General features: G+C 37.9%; 1 protein-coding gene across 2 annotated transcripts in view; it reads right to left on the bottom strand.

Annotated features, from left to right (window-relative positions):
* LOC122797053 (polyamine-modulated factor 1-binding protein 1-like) overlaps window positions 1–25,311 on the bottom strand; it is a 2,450,839-nt gene that overhangs the window by 1,631,781 nt on the left and 793,747 nt on the right. The window lies entirely within an intron of this gene.

Genomic DNA, 25,311 nt, shown 5'->3' with positions numbered 1-25,311 from the left:
AATGGCCTTATTCAAAGTTAAATCACTGTCACAAAGCTAATCTTTCTCACAGCATCATCTTTAATACCACACACAAGTCTGTCTTTTATCAACTCATCCCTTAAATCACCAAATCTGCACATTTTAGCTCTATTTCTCAAGTCAGTTATATATTTATTTATTTTATTTAACATTTGTTGGACAGGAAAAGTCACGAGTAGGACACAGCCTATTTTCAGTGGAGGCCTGGAAAGAAAGGTTCCAGATGTGTGTGTGTGTGTGTATGTGTATATATGTATATATATATATATATATGTATATATGTATATATATATATATATATATATATATATATATATATATATATATATATATATATATATACACACACACACACATATATATATATACACACACACACACACACACACACACATATATATATATATATATATATATACACACATACACACACACACACACATATATATATATATATAAAATATATCCTGCAAAAGTTTCACCAGGCATTTGATCTCTTGTGTAAAATAAGTGCCTTTCCATTGTAATATTCTTTTTGGGGTTACACATCTCTCTAAATTTACATTTTAAGTACTTGTGGTCTTGCCATGATTTAGCCTCTCCTGCAAACACAGCAGGTGCATACACAAATGAACACATTCTTTCTATGGCTTCTGAACCAGCTAAATTGATCAGAATAAATGCCTTTGTATGGTCATTTTTATCAGAAAATGCAGCTTATATGAAAATGTCATACTCTTGCTCAAACACTCTCCAATTTTCTGCAGTATTATTATCAAAGACAAGAGGATCTAGTTTTTGAAATCTTTCAGCCATGCCAAGTACGCCCAGACGCAATGAAAATATGTCCCTTGTAATTATATACGAACATGCAGACAAAGCTAGTACTTGTAATAACATTCAAATGCACAATAAACTCTTTGAAATACTGTACCTTGCGAAATATGCTTGAAATGGCTTTATTTTGCAAAATATAACTGTACAGTAATACCGCACAAACTTGCAAACACTGTATACTTCAGATATCTGGAATAGCTTTAATTAATGCAAAAAAATAGCTCATAGCGAAAAAATGTGGTCATTTTCTTTACTTTATACATTTTATGCAATTCGTACTTTGTTTCAATCATTTTCGTAACTATTTTGAATATTTTCATCAATATGTCGCAGTTTTAGAATTTTGGTTAACTAAAATTAGTTCTGAGTGCTTCGTTTTATATTCCTGGAGAAAGAAATCATTTAAGCAAGTTTTGATACGTGAAATTCATTTCTGACCTGCCTTTGCAATTTATACGTGCAGTAGGGATGATCCATTCCTCTATATTCCTCCACCATTAACTAAGTGCCTTCTGGTCTTGAATCTGGATCCCATTCCGACACCATGTCGCTCGTCTTGGTTTACTATTGAAGACAAACAGACAGGGTAGTTCTTTTATGTGCTTTATTACACAGAAACACATCAGGATGGATAGCAGCAGTACAAAACATAAACAAACTGATTAACTGACAGACTACACAGACATGCATGCTTACATCTCAACAGCTTACTACAAAATGTTGTTCACGTTCGCACATGCTCAGTATTTATACACACGTGCAAGCCCATGGGAAGCTTTTTAAAGGTATACATACATACTGATCTGCAATAAGTAAACAATTAAAAAAATAATAAAACCACCAATAACTCTTCCAAGCTGCATCCAAACCCAAAAAAAAGTCTGAAAAAATGGTCTTGTTCTATACATTGTATTTCAGGAAATTACTGCTTGGATAGGAAGCTGCTATACAAACAAAACTCTGCACAAATGAAGCTGAGAATGAAGTTTATACATACCAAAATGCAAATGAAAATCTATGTTTATAGTAGCTAAAGCTATGACTGAATTAGAAGTATGAGTGGCAGTGAGGAAGATGGAACCAACACTGGCACTCGGTGGGCAGAAAACACAACACTAATACTGGACTATTATAACATCCACATGTACTCTGACTCAAGCATGGCAAGCACACCTAGGGGCAACCTAAAGTCTCACTAACTGATCAACAGGTCCGTGGCATCTGTTTGAAATGTGAAAAAAAGCCAGAGCATAAGGCAAAAACTGCTTGAACACAGAGGACATTCAGACTAAACCCAGGATGGTTCTTAAGCTGATAAATGACCTGAAAACCAAGTTGTGATGCAGCAATGCTAACTGACCAAAACTAAATACATACTTAAGGAGTAAGACATACACACACACACACACATGGGGAAATAGGAAAACGCAGCCTGTTGCATATGCCACTATCACATTAAAAGAAAGGCAACAGAATTTTAAGAATTCATGTCATGTGATCTCTACTTCTATAGTAGGCAGTTGCAAGTAAAGACTTCATGGGGGTGTTATGAAGAAATTCACAGTGCCTGTGCCATTTGTGACCATTATGAAAACATTTATTTACATGGTATCAGAAGTGAACAAGTTTATTTATTAATTTACTGAATTTGTTGACCAGGAAAATAAGAGTGAGCAAAGCCCATTTTCACTGGCGGCCCAGGGAGAGCAGGACAAAGATCTCCAATAAATATCATACATTTACTGGAGAGTCCCAATAGTCAAAACATATCTATACATGGGTATACTTAAAAAGGTCTAAATACCTAGACATCGGCAATGTTAATGTCAACACGAAATAACTGGAAAAAATAAAAGGTGAATTGCAATAATTGGAATTACCACAGAGATACCTTACTTTTCGAATCTATCAAGATTCAACCCTTTAATCTGACCCTGGGCGACTTTAACTATCCAAACATAGATTGGAAGAACTACTCATGCCAAAACACAAATGCCCAGAGTTTCCTTGATTTTGTCAATGCAAATGCTTTGGACCAGCTGGTTGACACCCCCACAAGAGAAAATATCTTGCACTTGGTATTAACCAACATGAGCAACCACTGCAGTATCTCTACAGTGTCATCCTCCCTGGTAAGATCTGACCACAAAGCAGTCACTTTTGAAGTCACCATCTCCCCTGACCACCCCCTATATAGGGTCAAACAAAAAAACTTCTCAAAAGTGGATTACAACCTCCTAAGGGAAGGTATAAACAGCTTCACAGCTCCCTCCCCCACCACAGGAACTGGCACATATGCCCAAACCTATACCAATATGAGCATTTATATAGCTGCATGGAATCAGGAATACCCGACAAGACAAAATCCTTCTCCTCAAGGAAGAGTAAACACCTGTCTGGTGGACATCTGCAATAAATAAACTCTATAATAAAAGAAAGAAACTGTTGTCCAGGACCAAGAAGGAGCATGTGCCCAATTCATAGTTTCATAGGTGTGTACTAGGCTAATGGCCCTAGAGCCTTCACAAGCCTAGCCCATAAAGGTGCCCTGGCATCGGCCTTAGTCTGAACAAGCAAATAAGAGCACTACTAATATCCTCCAAATCAAACTTTGAGTCTAAACTGGCCACATCTACTAAAAACAATCACAAGGCTTTCTTCGCATATGTCCGCAAACTCAAGGGAAGCACCCAGATCTGCTCTGAACTGGTGGTCAAGGACACAACATACACAAATGCCACAGATATAGCCAACCTGCTGGCAGACAGGTTCAGTGAAAACTTCACCCCTCCCCTCCAATCAGTAAATCTGGACATCCCCAGCACCTGCACCCTCCCCTTATCTCTAGAGAACAAGTCATCACTGCCCTCTCAAAGGCAAAAAACACAGCCTCCATAGGACCAGCTAACACCCCAGGCTGCATCTTACATGAACTCAGACAGGAACTTGCAGCACCATTAGGCACCCTATTCGACCAAAGCCTGAGTATTGGCTTCATCCCAGCCAAGTGGAGGACAGCCACTGTCATCCATCTGCACAAAGGTGGAGCATCCACCAATCCAGGAAATTACTAGCCCGATCTGCAAGGCCATGGAGTGGATTACAATGGACCTCATTAACAAGGACATTGGCAACCTCCAAACACTTGATCCCACACAGTTTGGTTTCATCAAGAGGAGGTCATGCCTGCTAAATTTGATTGACTTCTTTGAGACAGTCACCAAGGACGAGGGGAAGGCAGTGCAGACTGCCTACCTTGACCTGGCCAAAGTCTTCGATACTATTCCCCACTCTAGTATAATAGATAAACTCTCTCAATTATGTGTCAATCCATATGGTACCAGATGGGTAGCAAACTGGACAGAACCCACATAGTCAAAATAGGGGAAGTCACCTCAAGCAGTTGACCTGTAACGAGTGGTGTACCCCAGGGATCAGTCTTTGGGCCCTTGTTCTTTGGAATATACATTTCTGAGGTGCAGGCTAAATCCAGTGGGCTATGGCTGACCAAGTTTGCAGATAACTGTAAGCTGGATGCTGTCATCAGTTTCCCTAGTGATGTGGACATCCTCCAAGAGTGTCTCACCAAAACATATGACTGGTGCCAGAAACATGGCTTCAAACTCAATGCCAAAAAATGCATCATCATCCCTTTGGGGAGAGTGACGTCCCCACAAATTATCACAATAATAAAAAGGTCCTAAGCATGCGATCAGTCATGAGGGACTTGGGCACCCAGGTTGATAGCAAACTGACTTTTGACCACCATATTGTCTCTGTTGTACGGAGATCTTTCTACAAGGCCCACCTTATTAGTAAGGGCATCTCATCCAGGAACAAGGTGGTCATAACATCTATGTATTCTTCATTTATAAGACCCATTATTGAGTACAATGCACCTTTCGGCATGCACTTCACAAAGCACATGCAGCAGGAGAATCCAGGGCCTCAAACATCTACCCTACACAGATTGGCTAAAGGCCCTGTCCCTCTATTCAGTCTCCTACAGACTCCTCAGAGGTGACCTTTGTCTGGCATATAAAGCAATCTCGGACCCCGCCTTGATAGGACTGCTGCATATCTACAAGTCCAGTTCCACTCGAGTAAGCAGCATGCACGATCCCTTCTATGGAATAGACTCATACTCATGGATAACTGGATGAGGAACAGAAAATACATCCCTGGGATTCCACCTGTGTCCCTGCTAGACAGGGGTATTGGGTGTTGACTTGTCGGAACATGGGCTAAATTCTTGGCTAGGCTTGTAAGGGCCTCAAGGCCAATAGCCAGTAACTTCCTATGATCCTATTACTAAAAAGATGCAAGACCCAAACAGCATGTCCTACATGGACCAACTCAAAGCCTTGTCACTATAAGGGATATCCTACAGACTACTAAGTGATGACCTGTGTCTGCCATACATGGCATCCTCAGACCTGACCTATTACTGATGGATTTACTGCAAAATCAGCAAGTCAAAGGGCATCAGATATATTCTGTCTATGGATCTATACCTCTTCTGTGGCGTCAACAGAACAGTTTGGAGGGACAGGTATATTTTGCAGAGGATACCGCTGCTGTGGAACAGACTTCTCTTACACACAAAACAAAGTTCATCCCTGTACATTTTCAAGCACAACTCAGATCTGTGGTTATGAAACAAAAAAAATCTACCCCAGGACTGTTTCCTGTACTACTAATGGACATAGGTAGCTCTTAAATGCTTTATCCCATGCATGGGTTCCCTCAAATTATCTATAGTACGATCTCAGTTATTCTTATTAGGGGCAATATATAATTACTGACCATAGGATGGATAAGGCCAATCTATAACCGAATGGAATAGGTTATTTAGGGCAAAAGGAAACTGGTTGGGCTTAAAATGTCCTCAAGGGCATATAGCCTATTACTTATCTATGAACATGCAACTGCTTATTCTCAGAGATAAAACTTTGAAATATGCAACTACAAAACAATTTTTTTTTTTGCAGGGGAGCAAGCTCCCATGCTAATTATATATTCCAACTATTAAAATGCACAATGCCATGGTAAGGGCATATTCTCCAACCCTCATACTATAGAGATCTTGGACAATTGTCAGAAAGCTGTTTTGTCAGCCAAAATGTGTCCACAAAACAACCGTCCATTATACAGATGGTCAAACATAAGTGACACTATTTATGTGAGAGCAGTTAACTTTGTCGCTTGATGCTTTTACCAACAAAGTTAAGTGATGAGTTTTTTCTCGACAATGCTTTTTTTTTTGAGTTCTAAGTTAATCAAACATCAGAGTATGGCTTGGATTTGTGTAGGGTGTGTATCTGGTAAGAGTGTGTGTGTGTTTATCCTCAAAGTTTTGTGTGTTCCAAATGTTTCGGCATTTGGATAGGAGTGTGTGTGTGTGTGTGTGTGTGTGTGTGTGTGTGTGTGTGTGTGTGTGTGTGAGAGAGAGAGAGAATTTGTAGGATAGGCAGGCTAGGTAAAGGGATAGCTTTAGTGTAGTGCATGTGTGTTATGTATGATTTGTGTGTCCGAGTGTCCAGTACAGTGGCACCGTTAGGAAAAAGGTTTTCCATAAAGTAATGTTCAGGGTTGGGGGGCTCCCCTGCACTGCCTTAGTCATCTATGCTAACTCAAGTCCTAACCCTGCCCCTATCCCTAACCCCAACTGTATACATTATTTTATGGAAAACTCTTTCCCTAACTTTATCACTATTCAGACAAAGAAAGTCTGGTGTTAATGTTACAATTTTTTTTAATTTGCCTAAGAGAAAATGACAGTGTTTGGTTCTTTTTCTACAGGTGGAATAGCAATATTTTAAGTGTTCAGTTTAATGAACTGTCAAGAAGCAGAAGTCGATGCGATTCTCATTTTTTCTGCAAGTTGATTTACTGATTGCTGATTTTTCTACTCATTAATACAGTAAAAAAGCCACATGTTCTGGAATTTTTTTCCACACACACACACATGTGTGTGTGTGTGTGTGTGTGTGTGTGTGTGTGTGTGTGTGTGTGTGTGTGTGTGTGTGTGTGTGTGTGTGTATATCCATATCTATATATGTTTATTTATATACATATCTATCTATATATATCTATATATATATATATATATATATATATATGGATCTAGGACTAATTACCAATGACACATTTCAGCAAAACTGAAACTGTCGAGCACACTTACGCCAAAGTGTTTTTTCACCGAAAAAGCACTTTTGCGAAAGTCTGCAAAAAATAACAACATTTAAAAAGAAAAAAAAAACAGCACGTTTATGCAGGGGAGCAAGCCTCCCTGCACCCCCCCATGTGGGAGGCTGTGCCCCCCACACCCCACTTTTATATTCTCGCTCTGAGATCGCACTACAGTGAGGAAAAGGGAATATTCCCTTATCTCTACAGTACCACAATATCAGCAACAGCTATTCTGTCATGTTTTTTTTTTTTTTTTTTGAGCTCACTTTAGCGAGAGAGCATTTTCTGGGAAAATGCACTTTTGTGTAAGTGTGCTCGTCCATTTTGGTTTCGGTGAAACGAGCTTTCAGTCAACAGTCCTAGACCCATAGAGATATATTTTATATATATATATATATATATATATATATATATATATATATATATATATAGTAGAATATTAATACAGCTGACCCCACCAATTGTGCAGTTTATTAGCTAACTAGCCATAAATAAGACATGTTTTTGCAAACCACCACCACCATCTTATAGTCTGACTGAATGTACAGCAAATATCTTGCTTTGGTCCTATACTCCTGGGGAAACAGTGCCTGGTAGTATCTCACCGGATTCCTCAAGCAAGAGTGATAGATATCTTTTCCTCCAAGGCCTTTCTTCACTGTAGTTGATTCTCTATCCAAGAGCCACTGCCCTGGACTCCCAGTCCCTTTGTACAAAAGGCAAATGGTTTCTGCTTGGTCCTTCCATTCATCCATCCACAACCCCCTTTCCTATTTTTATACATGTGGTTGAGGTGTCAATTCAACAGCGACAATCATCTAGAGCCAAGGTTTGCACCAGCAGCTGGTTAGCCATGCTGCTGTAGTTCTTCCACACTACACACTTGCACATACACTCACAGCTATGGCCAATTTCGAGTGTCCAATTCACCTACTGCATGCCTTTGGAATGTGGCAGGAAACCCATGCATACATAGGGAGGACATGCAGACTACACACGGAAGACATCCTTGCTGAGAATCAAACCAGGCAACCTCTTGGTGTGAGGTGGCCATGCTATTTACTGCACCACTGTCCTCGGCCCTATTTTTGTTTTTTAAATGATATCCAACAAATCATTAAGAAACAGCTCCTACTAATACAGCCAGGGAAATATCCAGTCTTAAAGCAACAGGTCCAACCAGCAAAACTCTTACTGCAATTAAAGAAATACTGCTTTACTTACAAGCTATTTACCAAGACTATTGACATTCATCACTCGTTACACATATATTGTTTACACACACATATGGATCTCTTGTACTATTCCATGCTACAACCCCCCCCCCCCCCCCAAGCTTGAAGCAATCACTTCCATACCATTTGGATGGTATCTATACCAAAAACAGGCGGTCTGATCTATGATGGGTAGAGTAAGGCCAATGCAGTACTTCATCTTAGAGGAGTTTGTAGTAACCGTGAAGTTCAAGAAGTTGTTGCCGACTATAATGAAAAAGTGGCTGTGTCAATCCATTCCAAAAGACTTTGAAAGCTTTATTACATCAGTATATATATATATATATATATATATATATATATATATATATATATATATATAAAATTCGCATAAGAGTGAGTTGCCTACAACAAAAAATAAATAAATAAACTGAAGGGGATCAACTGCACATATACTTTAAGTGCCAAAAAAAGAGGCCACACTGTTTGATTCTGTACTAGCAAGGCACACTCGCATACATCTATAAAACTATTGAAAAACATTTAAATAAACATTGTAATAGTCCTACTAGACAAAGAAAGACATACAAGTGTTGTCATTTCTTCATCTGTTTTTAAATTCATTTTAACAGTCTGTATCTGCTTTGGCTTCAGTCTATAAGCCTATATAAGTGATTCCAGTACATAGATGCACTGCATTGTTGCTGTTTAAGTGGTCTAACTGTTGTTATTCAGCCCTGGTTTCATTCTGTACTGAGCGTCAGGCTAGTTCAGGACTTGACTTTACACTGGGGCAGTCCCAGGGCAGACAGCTCAGAGCTAAGGGTCTAATTGTTTTTCCCTCCAACTCAGCCTGTTGCAGCTGTGTTCTTAAACCCAGTACATCTGTTGCTGCCTGACCCTTATGATAACTCGACAACATAATTCCTTCTCTTTCCCTGTTTAGTGGCTGTTGACAATAAGCCCATAACTATTATTTTGCTAAGTCTCTCCCCTTAAAACTACTTACCTGGAAAAAGACTTTTAATAAAATTGCTTAATATTGAGTGTACTGTTACTGCTTGCACTGATTTTACTATAAAATTAGTTGAGTTTTTTTACTGTAATTAGTTTACTGGTTCTTGCTGGTGGCAAAATAAAGCTTCCAGGAGAGTTATTTTATACTGAAACTTAAATACTCAGTAGCAAGTCTACCAAACATTATTCTAAAACCACACTCCAAGCAATTATTTAGTTACCCCTGCCCCAGTGTCATTTCTATCGGTATTATGGCCCAGCACTTCCGCTTAACTTTTCTAGTTAGCCTGACTGAGATGGGTATCTTGAGGCAGTGTAAGAATTGTGTCACGCTGTCTGATGGCCATCTATTACTCAAACAGCGTAACACAGTGTGTGAGAGAGATGTACATATGTAGCATCCTCAGAGGCAAAAATCTACAAACACCAAAATTCTTGGCAGTACACCACAAATCACACCTCTCCAAGGCCATCACCATACAAATACTCCATCATATGCTAAAGTTCTGAAGATTAACTTGCCTTAACCTCAAAGACCTCCAAAACACAACACAGAAACAAAGTACACTCAGCACATTAAGCCAACTTACTCACATAGCACAAGGAGTCCCAAAGTCACAGATGCTGAGCCCAAAATGGAGGCATTGACCCAACCAAACATTTTTGTTATACATAACGCCACCATAAGACATACAGATGCGCTTCTTACAAGGCTAACCCAGGAAACAGTGATGATCAGTTGATTGTCTGGTGCCAGTATGCGTCAGATCATGCATGCTCTCCTTGAACAAATATCAGTATGGCTCTGTTATAACTCATGTCATTGTCAATGACTTGAGGTGTATTTCCCTGGACTATATGAAGAGAAACATGATGGAGTTCTCAGACTGTGTGTCAAAGGCAGTTATGAGCCTAGCATTGTGCATTATTCTACCTTCTCCAAGGATGATGTCACAATATGAGCAAAAAATAATTGACTTCAAAGATTGGCTTAGTTTTTGGTGTCATTCAAGGGGGGACCAATATTTGTCAGCCTGGGAGGAAAGGATGGTCAGAACATGTTGGTGCACCATCGATGGGCTGCATCTGTCCCTTCTACGGATTTGATTATTGGCAAAAACACTGTCCACCTCCATAGTGTCTTTTTTTAGGCAATGCCAAGCTGATAAACCTATCAACATAATGAAACAAGCAAAAGAAAATCTGAATGTGCTACTGATCAATGCTAGGAGACTGAAAAAGAAACTCCACTCCCTACAAGCCCTTCTCACCCTGGAAGACACTGACATCTGCTTAATGACTGACACATGGTTTACAATAGTGCACAGCACTCCAGCTGTCATATAAAACCTCCCACATGTTTAGAAAAGCTACTGTGCAGGAGGGGAAGAAAGGCAGAAGTGTATCAATCTACATCCAAAAGGACTCGCATCAAGGCTGGCAAAGTAGCATGATGCACTAGAGCTTCTTCATGTCCAAGTAACCATCAGAAAGGTTGTATGCCATACATTACCTAGATACAGAACTCCTTCTATGACAAAAGAAAGCTGCAATGCCTAAGTACAGGAACCAGAATCACTCAGTGTTAAATCCAAAACCATTTTCCTATGTGATCTAAACTATCCAACTATAAACTGGGAAACCTACACCACTACTAGTGCACAAGCACAGAGATTCCTGGGCTTTGTCAATACAAATGTCCTGGAACAATTAGAGTGCCCACTAGGAGGAATAACATGGGAGCATCTTAATTACTTGTTATGCCTGACCATAAAGCAGTCCCATTCGAAATAAAACTGAAACCAGAGATCCCTTCCACCCAAAGTGCCTTTAGAAATTTCTTTAAGTCAAGACTACCTAGTCCTAAGTCATACATCTGCAAACTTCAAATCCTCACCAAACTCAGTTAAATCCATTGAATATTCAGCAATGTAAACCACCACACTACACCAGTGTGTAAACAGCTGTGGAGATGCAGCTCTACCACGCAGGAACAAATGCAGGACAAACTCTAGAAACAAACTTACAAGTTGAAACCATAATATCAACAAGCTTTATAAAAAAAGGAAAATAATTATAGCCAAAACTAAGAACAGTAATTCCCAGAATGTTCTAGCCCTTGTAACATAAATAAACAAACAATTCAGGAGCTTAATAAAATCCACCAAAGCCAAGTTTGAGGCTAAAATAGCTACCCAAGCCAAAGAAAATCACAAGGCATTTTTATTTATATTCGTAATCTCTAAAGCAAAATGCAGCAATATGCTGAGCTAATTGTGAATGCTGTTACCTACACTGAAGCTGACAATAAAGTGAAGCTTCTTTTTCTTCTTTCTACTGGCCAATAAATTTAGCTCTAACTTTACCCTTCTTTTCCTTCAGTCTGTACCCTCAAGATATACACACAAATTGGCTCGACTCTGGCTATCACACAAGACCAAGTCTTAAAAGTGCTATCAAAAGCTAAAAATACTGCATATATGGGTCCTGAAAATATCCCTGGATGCATCTGAAATACCATGAATCATGATTTAGTAACGTCCCTAACAACATTTTTCCACTTTAGCCACCATATAGGTTTGTACAACTACAGTTATCCCCCTGCATGAGGGAGGACCCTTCCATAGACCCATGCAATTGCAGACCAATAAAGTCTGACCAGCCTCAAATGCAAAGCCATAGAAAGACTTATCATGGAAGTAATCAATCAGGACATATGGAACCTCCAAACACTTGACCCAACTCAGTATTGATTCTTCAAGGGCAGGTCAGGCTTACTCAAACTGCTGGATTTTTTGAAAAGGATACCTAAGCAATAGATGGAAGCAAAATGGTACACACCATATACTTCAATCGGCCCAAAGCTTTTGATACAATTCCATACTGAGACATTAGTAGAAAAGTTAATAAACTGGGAATAAACCCTTATGCCTTCCAATGAATTGCCAAATGTCTCACAAATAGGACGCAGATAATCAAAATAGCACAAGTTACACCCACAGAGAGATCAGTCACTAATTGAGTCCCCAAGGGATGTCTGCTGGGACCTCTCCTGTTTGACATCTACTTTTCTGAAGTAAAAGCCAACACCAAAGTGTTCTGGCTGACTAAGTTTGCAGATAACCATAAGCTAGGAACAGACAATGAATCCCAAAGTGACTTAGCCACCCCACAACAAGGTTTGTCCCAAATAAATGCTGCCAAAATCATGGACTGAAACTAAATGGCAAAAAAATGCATTACTGTATCCTTTGGGAAGTCATCTACCCCAGGGAGCTACCACAATGACAATTCCCCCCAAAACCTGACCCAGTTGTTTGGGAACTTCTGTGGACAATGTCCTAACTTCTGACCAACATGCATCTATTATTGCAAAAAAGTCCTTCAATATTGCACAGCTACAAACAATGTGAATGTGTCTAGATCTATGGATGTCATTGCCCCCCCCCCACCTTTACTCATCCCTCATTTGGCCAATCATTGAATAAAATGCCCCCTTTGGTATGTATCTCTCCAGACACATGCAACAACTGCAACACCCACAGATACCTAACCAAAAGGATACAAATGAACCACCTCAAAATCTTCTTACCATACTCAGTATGCTACAGACTGCTATGAGGTGGCCTGTGTCTGGCATACAAGGCATTCTCTGACCCACTGTTGATGGATTTACTGGACATCAGCAAGTCAAACTGCATCATGTCTCTGTCCAGGGATCGAAACATCTTCTGCAACATCACAGAATGGTTTGGAGGGACAAGTATATCTTGCAGAGGATACCACTGCTGTGGAACAGACTCCCATCCAGATAAAGTATATCCCTGTCCATTTTCAAGTGCAGCTTTAATCTATGGATGGGAAACAGAAACTTTACCCCACGACTCCCCCTGTATTACTAATGGATGAAGGCAACTCCAAAATGCTTTATTTCATGCATGGGTCCCTTCAAATTATCTATGGTATGATCCCAGTTATTCCCATTACAGTAATCTATAATTATCGACCATGGGATGAGTAAAGCCAACCTATAACCAAATGGGATAGGTTACTTCAAGCAAAAAAAAACAGAAACTGGCTAGGCTTAACATTGCTGCAAGGACAGCTAGCCTAGTACTTGCCTATGAAACTATAAATGATATAGAACCTATGGAATGTTACAAGATCTCTGCTAGTCAGGTTGAAACTGCATTCTGCTAATTAAGTGTACTGCATTAGTAGATGGAAATGAACTGCAAGGACTGTTAAAGTCAGGTATTGTAGTCAGCTTTATAAAAGGTCAGCATTCTTGCAGACAGAAAACTATTACAAAAAAAAGTCTTTTAGTGTGCATTCATGTGGACAAGAAAAGATGGCACATGACCTAGGTGGAAGTTCAAACTGAATTTGTGAAGAGTTTACATCATGCTTTAGGGGTTCCTATCATGCAGTCAAACTTTTACAAGTTCAAACCACATATGGTTGAGACTATAGTTTCAAATTTGTAAAAGTTTGAGCATTTGAAAGGAAATCTCCATAAGCGGAAGTTTCCATTCAGTTCAATGTGGTGCGATCTCGGAGTTGGTATATTTAAGTAGCAGGGGGTGTGGGGGGTGCAGGGGGCTTGCCCTCCTGCTTACAACAATTTATTTTGTTGTCCATTGTTTTTTTTTTTTTGTTTTTTTTGTTTTCCGTAGTCGAAGTTCTGTAACTTCGAACAAAATGGTTCGACCATTAGGTGTTCGGAGTTATTGAACTTTGACTGCATGATATAGACCCCATGCTTTAGTGGTACGCTGCTTAACATGGCATGGCAACTGGGAAGGACTGCCATTAATTTTTGTGGAAACAATGAGAAGGAAGTAGTGTATTTGACAAACTACACCCTAGTGGGGGGCAGCCTGGTTCTTTGATGCTGAAGGATGGGGCTCTGAATGCAAGTGAGATGACTCAATTAGTAGCCCAGGCACTACAGGTGTGAGGTTCGGATAGGGTAGAAGTAAAGGGGCATGATCCACTCACCTCTGCTGGAGGGAGGGCAGGGCTTCTGTGCAGTGGGAGGCAGACAGGACTAGACAGACCAGAATGTGTGTGTGTGTGTGTGTGTGTGTGTGTGTGTGTGTGTGCGCACTGTGAGAGGAGGATCAGTGTTGCTTGAAGGTAATGCCTTTTGCAGGAGTGAGGGGGTGTTCTTTGCTGTCGGCACATCGCACATTCCTCCTCAGTGCCTCCCTGGGTGTGTGTGAGAATATGGATGTGGAGAAAAATGCAAAAATAGTCATAATGGCTGCCTGGACAAGGACCCTGTCAATCAGCTCTTGCCCAGTGATGAGAACAAATGAGTTGACAAACCACTAAAGGGTCTGATGGTCAACATGAGCAAACAGTGGCAAAAAAAAGGCTGAAGTGTGAGACCCTCAAGAAAATCAGCTTACAGGCCAACCTTTGGTTTCCTCTGGCAAGGGGGCAGGGAAACTACTGACATTAGATATTTTAAGAAATTTAGATATAAAAAAGGCTAGTGAATGGTGTTAGAAAGCCTGGAAGGAGCAAGAATATGGGACAGCATACCAGAAGAAATCCATAGATCTCTTCCATAAGCTAAAGTGTGGCAAGAGATGGGAAGTGGTATTAAACAGAAGGTGAAGGACCTTAAGCAGAAAGTACAAACAACAAGAAAAGCTGTGGATGTCCTTCACGCGTTGAGGTCGCAGCAGCTAAAAGATGTATTAAAAAAAAGCCTCGGGAAGACAGGGAAAAGGTAGCTAAAACTGAGGAACCAAGTTCTAAAAACTTTGAAGGGAATGTCAGAAATTAGAAAAAAAATAGAAGTAGCAGAAATCAAACTGCAGTAATAGTGACAAAACCACTGGACAACTTAAAGCCCAGTGCTTTTGTTCTTTTGTTTGTATTAAACAGAAAATCAGAACTTTAAATGCAAATGAAAAAACTCTCATTAAATACTTTTCTTTAAAAAAAAAAAAAAAAAAAAAAAAACGTGACAATAAATGAATTGATTAAATTTATAATTAAGCTTTCAAAGTTAATAACAAAGTTACACATTAAAATGCATTTACACTTTTAACCTTTTTGAAAGAATTTTTTTGTAATGCCCACTGGGATAAACATCTAAACTTTTAAAAGACATCTATAGTTGACACACTGATTGCACCCCTGTGTTTGTGCTAGCTGAAGAGGCAGAACCCTCTATCTAATGAAAACCTATTACTGAAGAAATTAAGAAAAGATTCAGGTGTACTAGTGGATAAAAATATGAGCTTTGCGCTCCATATAATGGAGCTAAAAACTGAACCTTAAAAATATCTGGTTACATAAAAAGATTAAGTCTCATAGTAAAAAAAGCGCTGATCCATCTTTTCCAAGCATAATGTGATCTATGTCAGAAAATTTTCCCACCCTGTATGGTACCTTCAGACTAAATCCTTAGCTAATCTGCATGTCCTCCCTTTGTTCGCATGGGTTTTCCACAGGTGCTCTTGTTTCAGCCCACATTCTAAAGACTGTTACAGTAGAGTAGGAGTACTTGGGACTATACACTGTCCGCAGGTGTGCGATATGGAAGAAAGACCTGGCAACCTACCTCTGTTTCTCCCTTTGCCTTGAAATCCTGTGGATAGTGCTGGCTGTACACAGGGTCACTCAAGGAGTCAGATGCACTCGTAAAACAGCAATACTGCAAGTCTATTGCACAAATTACAGAAAAAGCTAACTAACAGGACTGACAATCTAAATGTATTATCTTATTCTGAAAGGTTCAGGACTTTAAATCTGAATCTATTTTCATTTTTTACAGGCATCTCGGTGGGGAACCAAATCTTGGCTTTCAAGGCTTGTAATGACACTTTCAAGCAGGAATGCCTGGAGTTCAGATTATCCTGCCTACAAGGAAAACAAAGATTTTTTTAAACACCTTTACTGAATTATCACTTGTGACATAGGCAATACTTACATTCACATAAAAGTAATCCAACCATATTAGCAAGTTCACATTTACAAACAGTATACATCACATATATTGCTCTGTACAATATAATCAAATCTAACATTACGTACACTGTTCCTTTCCTGCCCTCTCTTAAACCTTTCTAAACATATTTCCTGTTCTTTTATCTCTGTTACAATATTTACAACTTCAGGTATGGTTGGTTTCGACTCAGTTCCATTTTCTAGATATTGCTTTTTGGCAGCCACCAGAATTCAACTTAACAAGGCCTTACTATGAAGTGGCAATTCAGACTGTGTATCCCAACTCAAAAATCATTTCCTTTAGTACACTCATTTGTTTGTCCAGTATTCCTGACAGAATACTCCGTAGGGAATTTTTAAAGGTTGCCAACTTATTACACTCTGAAAATGTATGCTCCCAGGTACCTCTTTCTTCCCATTATATGTACAACATTTGCCATCTACCTAAGGAAATTTTTTTAAAGTCTCCTTCTATAAAATTACCTATGGAAACACTTCAGGCAAAAATGCTAAATCTTCTAGACTTTTTTTTTTTGTATATCTGGGAGCCAAACATATGTCTTTCCCATTGTTTCTTTGTAAATTGTTTATCCAATCTCTCTTCCCAGTCTTTACCGTCCTCCTCCTCTAATTGATTCCTATAGTTATCGTGCAATATTTTATATACCCTACTAAATATCCCTTTTTTAAAAGCAGCTTCTGTTCTAGATCCAACTAAAGACTCAACTAGTGCAGGTATTTCACTTAGGATTCCCCAATCCATTTCTCTTTGCCTATTCTCTAATATCAGTCCCTGACAGGGAAGGCAATCTTTAACCTTCAGTTCAAATGCATTCTTGGCCTCTTCCCATTCTATTACTTTTCCTTCTCTAATTATTTATTCCCAATACCTTGGTTTCTTTACCAGCTTCAGTAAGTAAATTCCAGCCCCCTCTTGCCTGTTCTCTGTACCCCTAATTGCAGACATCCCTATCAGCAGAATCTCCTTTTTCCATTGCCATATTGGCTTAGTTCTTAGAATACTTTCTGCAACATTATGAATATAATATTCAGGGTGACTGTTGTTATTCTCCTTAAGGATCTGCATCCAAAAATCCCACTCTACTTGTTTTTTGAATTTTCCCGTTTTATCATCATTCCTTTCCACTTTGAATGGTAGCTTACTGCCTGTGTTATGTATAACAGCCTTAACTGTGTAGCTCTAAAATATCCCTTCAAATCATGTAAACCTAAACCGCCTTGTTATATTTGAAGGATCAACTTATCCCACTTGACTCTTGCCCTCTTCTCCTCCAAGATAAAATCTTTCACCTCTTTATTAATTACTACTCACAACTTGTCCTCTGGTTGATAAAAATATGCCTGACCTGTGTATAAAACTATAGGGATTAAACATTTTTACTGCCTGTATCTTGGTATCCATATCCACAGGCAAGAGCTTCCAGTTTCTCAGTTTTTGTATTATCTTTCATTTAATGTCCACACATACCCTTAGCCCTTTTTAACCCATATTTCTAAATACTTAATTTTATCATGTCCCCATAAATATGGTTATTACTGTACCAATTCATGTGTGGTTACACAGTTTACAGCTATAGCCTTTGTTATCCTCATTAATTTTATATCTTAAAAAAATTTAATCTCGATACAACATACAAACACATCACAACTGTTGTTATTCCTGTTTTTTTTTTTTTTTTTAAGAGAGTACCTTTACAATATTAAAATTACGAATAGTAATAGTGACCTATTTAAGCATACTTTGGAGTGTAGTAAATATAATAAATTCCTGTTCTCCATATTGGAAATAGGGAACAGTGATTTAAGAGGGGGTGATTTTAACAACTTTCCTGAACTGAAAGAAACTTACTGGCAAATAACCTTAGATGCTGACAATAAACCGGGCTTGAATGACTTGGTTAATATAAAATGCTTTTTAAAATATAGGTCTTTGAAAGTAAGGAAACATTGAATCATAGTTTTTTTATATTTATATGTATTATTATATGCATATTTTACATATTTATATTTTCTGTAATATTTGAGAGTTTTTCTTATATAAGGTGCCTTTTATATAAGATGTATTCTGTAAAATTATTAATTGTTTGATAGATTTTTGGTGCCAAATTTAAGTTAAAGGGGCAATTGTCTTTTGTCTTTAAGATTTGTTTCTGAGGAAATCAGTTTCTGACGAAAGTGGTAATAAATTGGTACGCTAATTTCATTGTGCTTCGTGTTTCCTTGTCCATTGGAACATCTCTGCTGTTTTTTGGTGGTTCCTTTGTTGCAGTGATTTTCACATTTGTGGTTCATGTTTAAGCTCTTGAAAACGAAGAGATGGTGTCAATAACCACAGGTTGTTAAGACCATCATCTACCTTAGTATTTATTTTACTGGTCTGATAATGGGTTCCAAACCATTTCCCTCAATATGATAGAAGACACAGAAGACAGATTTTGTCAACATTTAGACTAAGATTTAATACTACCAACCACAGATTACATCATCCAATGGATCTTGAAAAATGCAACAAGGTCAGAAGTGGCTGCAACAGTTCAATGTTATATATCATTTCAAACATTCTGCATCCTAAAACTGATGCTATTTTTTGTTTTCTTTTTCTGTGCCTCCTAGCCTAACATCTAGCTTCTACCACTACCATTTACTAAGTCCCCATCAACAGAAAAGAGTTGTTCATGGAACAGTCATTATTCTGGCAAGCACAGTGGTGCTTTCTCTTTCTGGGCTAACACCTTCATCAGTGGCTAATGTGAGGGCAAGGGCGTCTTCAATCTTGAGCGTGCATGCTCTTGTCTAAATTCCACAAAGGGTGCTGTGACCAAAATGGCTTACCTGAGCCAAACCTACATCTCTGGAAGTGCATCTTTCTTTCTAGGAGTTACTGACATTGCGGAAGGGCAGACCACCTCCCTCCGCCCATGACAGGCAAAACCAACACTGGCTCATCATCTCCCACCTGGCTCCTCCAGTACTTAACCTGTTAAATGATCTTGATTCAGATGGGTCAAAACCAGGGCATCACCCTCTGCACCACACAGCTGGGCTGACTACTACAAATTTTTAGCATTGCAAATGCCTTCAAAATGTTATGTTCCCTGATTTTTACAAATATGCATCAGTCTGGGACTGAAGTGTAAAGATGAAACATTAAATTGAGGTCCAGTTTACCTGAGCTGGTGGTAAAATTTCTTAAGGTATTTAATGAAAAGAGTAGGAAAGTTAACTGATGCCCTGACCAACCCCCCCCCCCAGTCAGTACAAATACAACCACAGGTCTCATCTGACAAAATGCCATTAAGCCAAGGCTTAGGGGTACTAACCTGGTTAGATTTTTAAATAAATAATAAAATAAATAACCTGTAAAGTACATTAAAACTACAAAAAACTATTGTGTAGTGTATGACCTTTGTTTTGGATCGGAATTGCCTAAACATAGGAATTACCAAGCTTAATGATATTGGCTGCCAAAAAAGCAATTACTAGAAAATGGAAATCAAAATCTAAGCCAAGTGTAACTGAAGCATTGAAATACTGAATAATAACAGTTAAAACATGCGTGTATGCTGCATGAAAACAATGAAAAACATCAATAGGATTTGCTATCTTTTCTATTACTGTACATGCATCTATGTCACTGATTCAGATGTGATTAATAAAGATGTCCAAAAAAGAGAAAGAACTGATGCATCTTTGAGGTAGTATTATTTCTGTACTGGTAAAAGAAAAGCACTCTGCAGGCTTCCTGATTCTGATTTTTAACTGCTCTTGGCTTAATGAATGTTGTATTTTGTTAGTAGTTCATAATTAGTTACTAGTTATGAGGTCCAGCAGATAGTCAAAAAGCCTAGTCAGATTTCCTAATTGTCCCAGGGCACTGTCTGGTTAAGTAACCTGCTCAGAGTCATACAACAGGCAAATGCAGGCTGAGATAATCATACAATGAACTACATGAAGTAGCTCGCTTGTCAAGCATAGCTTCTGCTATCAGGAACATTCCTCAACATTTTGTTTAGCTCATCGTACAATACGACTTTTTTCCAATGTCAGGGTGTGCAATATTTCAAGGGAGATGATTTTTTTTTTTATTTTTAATTTTCATGCTGGGTGCCATACTGCCTTTAAACAGCAGTAAGATGTAGTCTCACTTAACCTCTCTCATTACACCTATGACTCACTGGCATGTAACATACCATAGTCCATACTAAAGCACAGTATAAATGCAGTAGTACCTAGGCAGTGAAAGGTTGGTACCCACTGAACCCCCATGATCAGCTGAAACAAACCACCATCTATCATCACAAACCCACACAAAAATGGGAACTCTGCCCCCAGAGAATAAGATAATATAATAAACGTCATCCCATTAAACCAAAAAAACCTTGGACTGCCTCTTAATGGAAGACATCTCTGAAAACCAATATATCAGCATCAGGATGATTATGTGCATGTTAACAGAATACAAATTACTTTTAAGGAAAGACAAAAGTGCTTCTATGGTTAATGAGAGCAATAATTACCACTACCCCAAAAGAGAGGCTATTAGCTTGAAAGTAATAGGTTTTAAAAAAACGCCTCACTGCTACTACAGAACTTGAAAGAATACAACCACATATTGTGCATACAACCTACAAAATTTTTTTTAAAACTTGCTGGTTATGGTGAGGAGTATACTGCGATTAGAGCGATCAGCAGTAAGTTGGTGAAAGTCAAGCTGTTGGCATTCAAGCTAAACTAGAGTCTGTGGTTTGCATATCCTTCTGTAATAAATTTCCCGCTTATTATATTCCTGCTTGTTACCCTTTTGTTTGCAATGTAATTACATTTAAAAATACTTCTCACTATTTTCACCATATATGCAAAGATTAATGTTTGTGATCTTGATTGAAATTATTTTGTTATATTCAATTAATATGTCCAAAAATACAGGACTTTATATCAATAATAATATTTAATTCACATTATTGTACTCAAATGCTTGGTTACCTTGAAAAATATACATTTATATTTCAAAACACTTCTTTACTTAAAAGTGTACTGATTAGTTAAATTGCATTTTGTTATTTTTGATCATAGCTCTCAACTGCCCATACTTTTGCCTCACATTTTGATCTGTTCCTCAAAAAAAAACTGCGGCCCTCTATCAAATCGTTGAGGACTGAAGTCAGCAAATAATGACAAACATTTGAGTTTCAGACTTCATATTCTTTGGAAAATACATGCCATCACAAAACCTGTTATTCTATCAACCTTCCAGATCCACAAGAGCAATATCCAAACATTGTCCCCCATCTTGGGGCCCTTGTCTCTCAGCATTTTTGGCCTTGTTCTCATTTCTTGTTTCACATGATTGAGTGGTATGACTTCAGCAAGATTTCCGAAGTTGTACTTTTCTAGTAATATCATTATCAACGTTCTTTAAAAGGTGAAAGAAAATCAGATATAATATCACCACTCTTACAGTTTATTTCAAGATCACATTACTTTAACTGTACTAAGGTCACTGCTTTGTCTCCATAGCAAGTTTATCTCACACACCAGCATATATTGCCAGCATGCATTTTAGCATATTACAGAATAAATGCCTTACCATAATAGGAATTTTATATCCAGAAATGCAGCAGGAACCAGCAAACAAACAATCTACAGCAAACACTATTTATTTTAGCGCTTTCGTCGGCCTTAAGCCTTTGACATCATCAGAAACACATTTTACAACAATTAATTTACTTAAATACTCATATCCCCATCACATGATCACCAAAAGATACCCTCCCCCTGTGGTCATTTAAAAATACAAAACCCTTTCTCTTCCACAGAATTAAGTTAGAAAATATAGCCTACTATGATGAATAACTCGTATACTAAGCTGACATTCAAAACTAGAACAAAGTAGATACGGTTAATAGATCAATAAATAAATAAATATTCCAATATAGTACTACTATCAATAAATACTTATATGGATAAATATGAATATTAAAATACATGCATAAGATATGTATATGATCTATTAACTATATCTACTTTGTTCTAGTTTAGAATGTCAGCTTAATATACAAGTTATTCATCATAGTAGGCTATATTTTCTAACTTAATTCTATGGAAGAGAAAGGGTTTCGCATTTTTAAATGACCACAGGGGGAGGGTTTCTTTTGGTGATCATGTGATGGGGGTATGAGTATTTAAGTAAATTAATTATTGCAAAATGTGTTTCTGATGATGTCAAAGGCTTAAGGCCGATGAAAGCACTAAAATAAATAGTGTTTGCTGTAGATTGTTTGTGTGCTGGTTCCTGCTGCATTTCTACATATTAGTTTGTTGCAACTTGAGTTTTCTTCTTGGATTTTATATACAGCATCATCTAATCTCCTACAAACAGAAGGCCCAATGAGCTACAAGTATACACATTTATATAATATGCCTAATAACCCTAAAAGGAGCTCTAAGAACACACCACAGAAAAATTCAGCAAACTGCACAGTTAAAACATGATAGAGTAATTGCCACTGTCCAGGATGATCAGATCATGTTGTCCCTGCAATTTTCTAATTTATATTTTAAGATGGTATTAACTGCAGACTGTGATGTAATATCACTTTTTACACTTAGATTTACTCTTTTTTATGAGAAGAAAGGTTGATTTCCAACTCTGGAAAAGAAGAAACTATCTAAGGGGATGCTGTAGCAGCTATTTTGAATGTACAGTGTTAACTGCTTTCAGCTGAAGATACTTATTTAAACATAACAATCCAAGCATGTGGCATAAACTTAGATACCTTCAGTTTTATAAGGGATCTTTAAAAATGTGAATGTGGCAATGACTATTTAATACTAGGGTAGGATATATATTTCAATTAAAGAAGTGGACCTGTAAATATGTGAGCAACTAAATGATAAAAAGACCACAACATTATTAATGAACTATAGTCACAGACAAGAACATTAATTGAATTAGTTTTTATATATTATGAACAGGCTGACTTGTATGGGTCTATATTACTTCAGTGAAAGACGTATTCCATGAATATGTCTTAAATGATTACTAGCCGCCGAAATTTGCTTCAGCGAACTGCAGAATTTTTTCCACGGTTAATAACACTTGCCATAATCTCAACTTTGCCCTTTTCCACACTGTAGTGTGATCTCGGAGTTGGTAGCCCCCCACTTGAGTGGATTTGATTTAGTGCTGTGTGTGTTCCAGATGGTTGGTGGGCGAGTGTTTCCGAACCATGGGAAAAATTCCGTGGTTCGCTGAAGTGAATTTTGGTGACTGGTGAATTTTGGTGACTGGTGATCAATGAAGACGTATTCGCGGAATATGTCTTTTGCTGAGGTAATATAGACCCAACTGTACAGTACCCATAAATGCATGTAGACAACAATCAGAGAACCTGAAGTGCCAAAAAGAGTAACCGGTATGGAATATATACTGCAATTTTCTTGCAGTTTAGAATGGATTCTGTAAGTTTTTCAACTGTGTGCACGCGCCACACAACTGTACATTTAACTGTGACCCAGTCCAGCTTAGGGCTATAAGAACTATTAACATATGGGTACTCGTTTTTAAATCCATAACTAAACACAGTGCCAGTTTCTAGTCTATATGCGCTTCATAAGTACTGTACTTTTAAGATCTCACTCCTCCAGCAGTCGCAGTTTTGTCACAGTATCCTACTTCATAAAATATTTAAGTTAAAGGTAAGTATAGCTTTAAATAAAGTTAAACCAGGATTTGTTTTTTTGTAACCTTTGAGCCTAAACTTGACATTATTACTCTGCTATCCTGATTTCCCCTCAACCATCCGCACAATTGTAAAGCAGTACACAAGCCGAAAAAGGCAAGAAAAAGAAAGGAAAAACAATCTGTTCCATCTTACGACATCACCAGGAAGAGCAGAAACCATTTGAAGAAAAAGCAACCCGAAAGAAACACCAACAGGTATAGCTTGAGGCCATCTTCAGTTTTGAGAGGAAAACCAATTAATTTGTAAAAATTTAATTAAGGGAAATTAATCCACATAAAACAATTTCCAAAGCGCAACTCACTATGCACCAGAAACACCTTCCGAGTGATCACCACTAAAACTTCATAACTTAAATAATACAAGAAAACAAACAAATAAATAAATAAATAAAAAGACACCCCTATCGTCCGCAACTTTATTTAAGCAGCAAACTGCACAATCATCCATCGCACAAACATAATCACACATCCAGAAATCCACTCAGCCTTAAAAAAAAAAATTACAAAGCCACCAACATAGAACTGAATAAAAAAAATCCATCTCACAAAACATAACATCCATTCATAGCAAAGACACATACATCCATAAAGCCAATTTAGAGATACATTATATAATGATTTTATAATTTTTTTCTGTATGTTTGTCAGTAACAGAATGACTTTAAATGATAGCTAAATATTGATTACTGTTTATAATGCTCTAAAAAGATACAGAAAGAAAAATCATTTTACCTTACTTTTGTGTATGTACATGTATATTTTTTCTTGCCTGCATCAGTTGTAGCTTATCGGTATATAATAGTAAGTAGTACCAAAAATACACAAATACAAGCCATTTGGGCCACAGAAAAACAAAACAAAAAGATAATTATTTGTCCTTCAATTTTTTTCTTCTTGTTGTCAGTAGATTGTCAGCTGTTCTTTTCTGCTTCTCTTTTCAGTGAAATACCACTCCATTCCATTTCGTCTGAGAGGTAATTGGGAACATATTTTGGGGGAGTGTAATGAGTTGGCAGACTTTAAAAATTCCATGCAGACTATTCTGTCAGAAATACTGTGGGAGCAAATTGGTGAAACTAAGAAAATGATTTTTTGAGCTGTGGTACAGAATCTGGATTGCCAAGACATAGTAAGGTCTTGCTGAGTTTAATTCTGGTGGCTGCCAAAAAAAGCAATTAATAGAAAATGGAAATTAAACTCTAAATCAAAAGTATAAGAAGCAGTGAATACAGTGACAGAGATAATAGTACCTGAAGTGGGATCTTTAGAAAAGGATATGTGCAAATTGCAAAGAAAAAT

Source organism: Protopterus annectens, chromosome 3.part0 (assembly GCF_019279795.1).
Source record: "Protopterus annectens isolate FY-2018-M chromosome 3.part0, PAN1.0, whole genome shotgun sequence".
NCBI classification, from domain to species: Eukaryota; Metazoa; Chordata; order Ceratodontiformes; family Protopteridae; genus Protopterus; species Protopterus annectens.
Note: the sequence above shows the minus strand (reverse complement) of the source record. Positions and strands in the feature narration are given on the sequence as shown.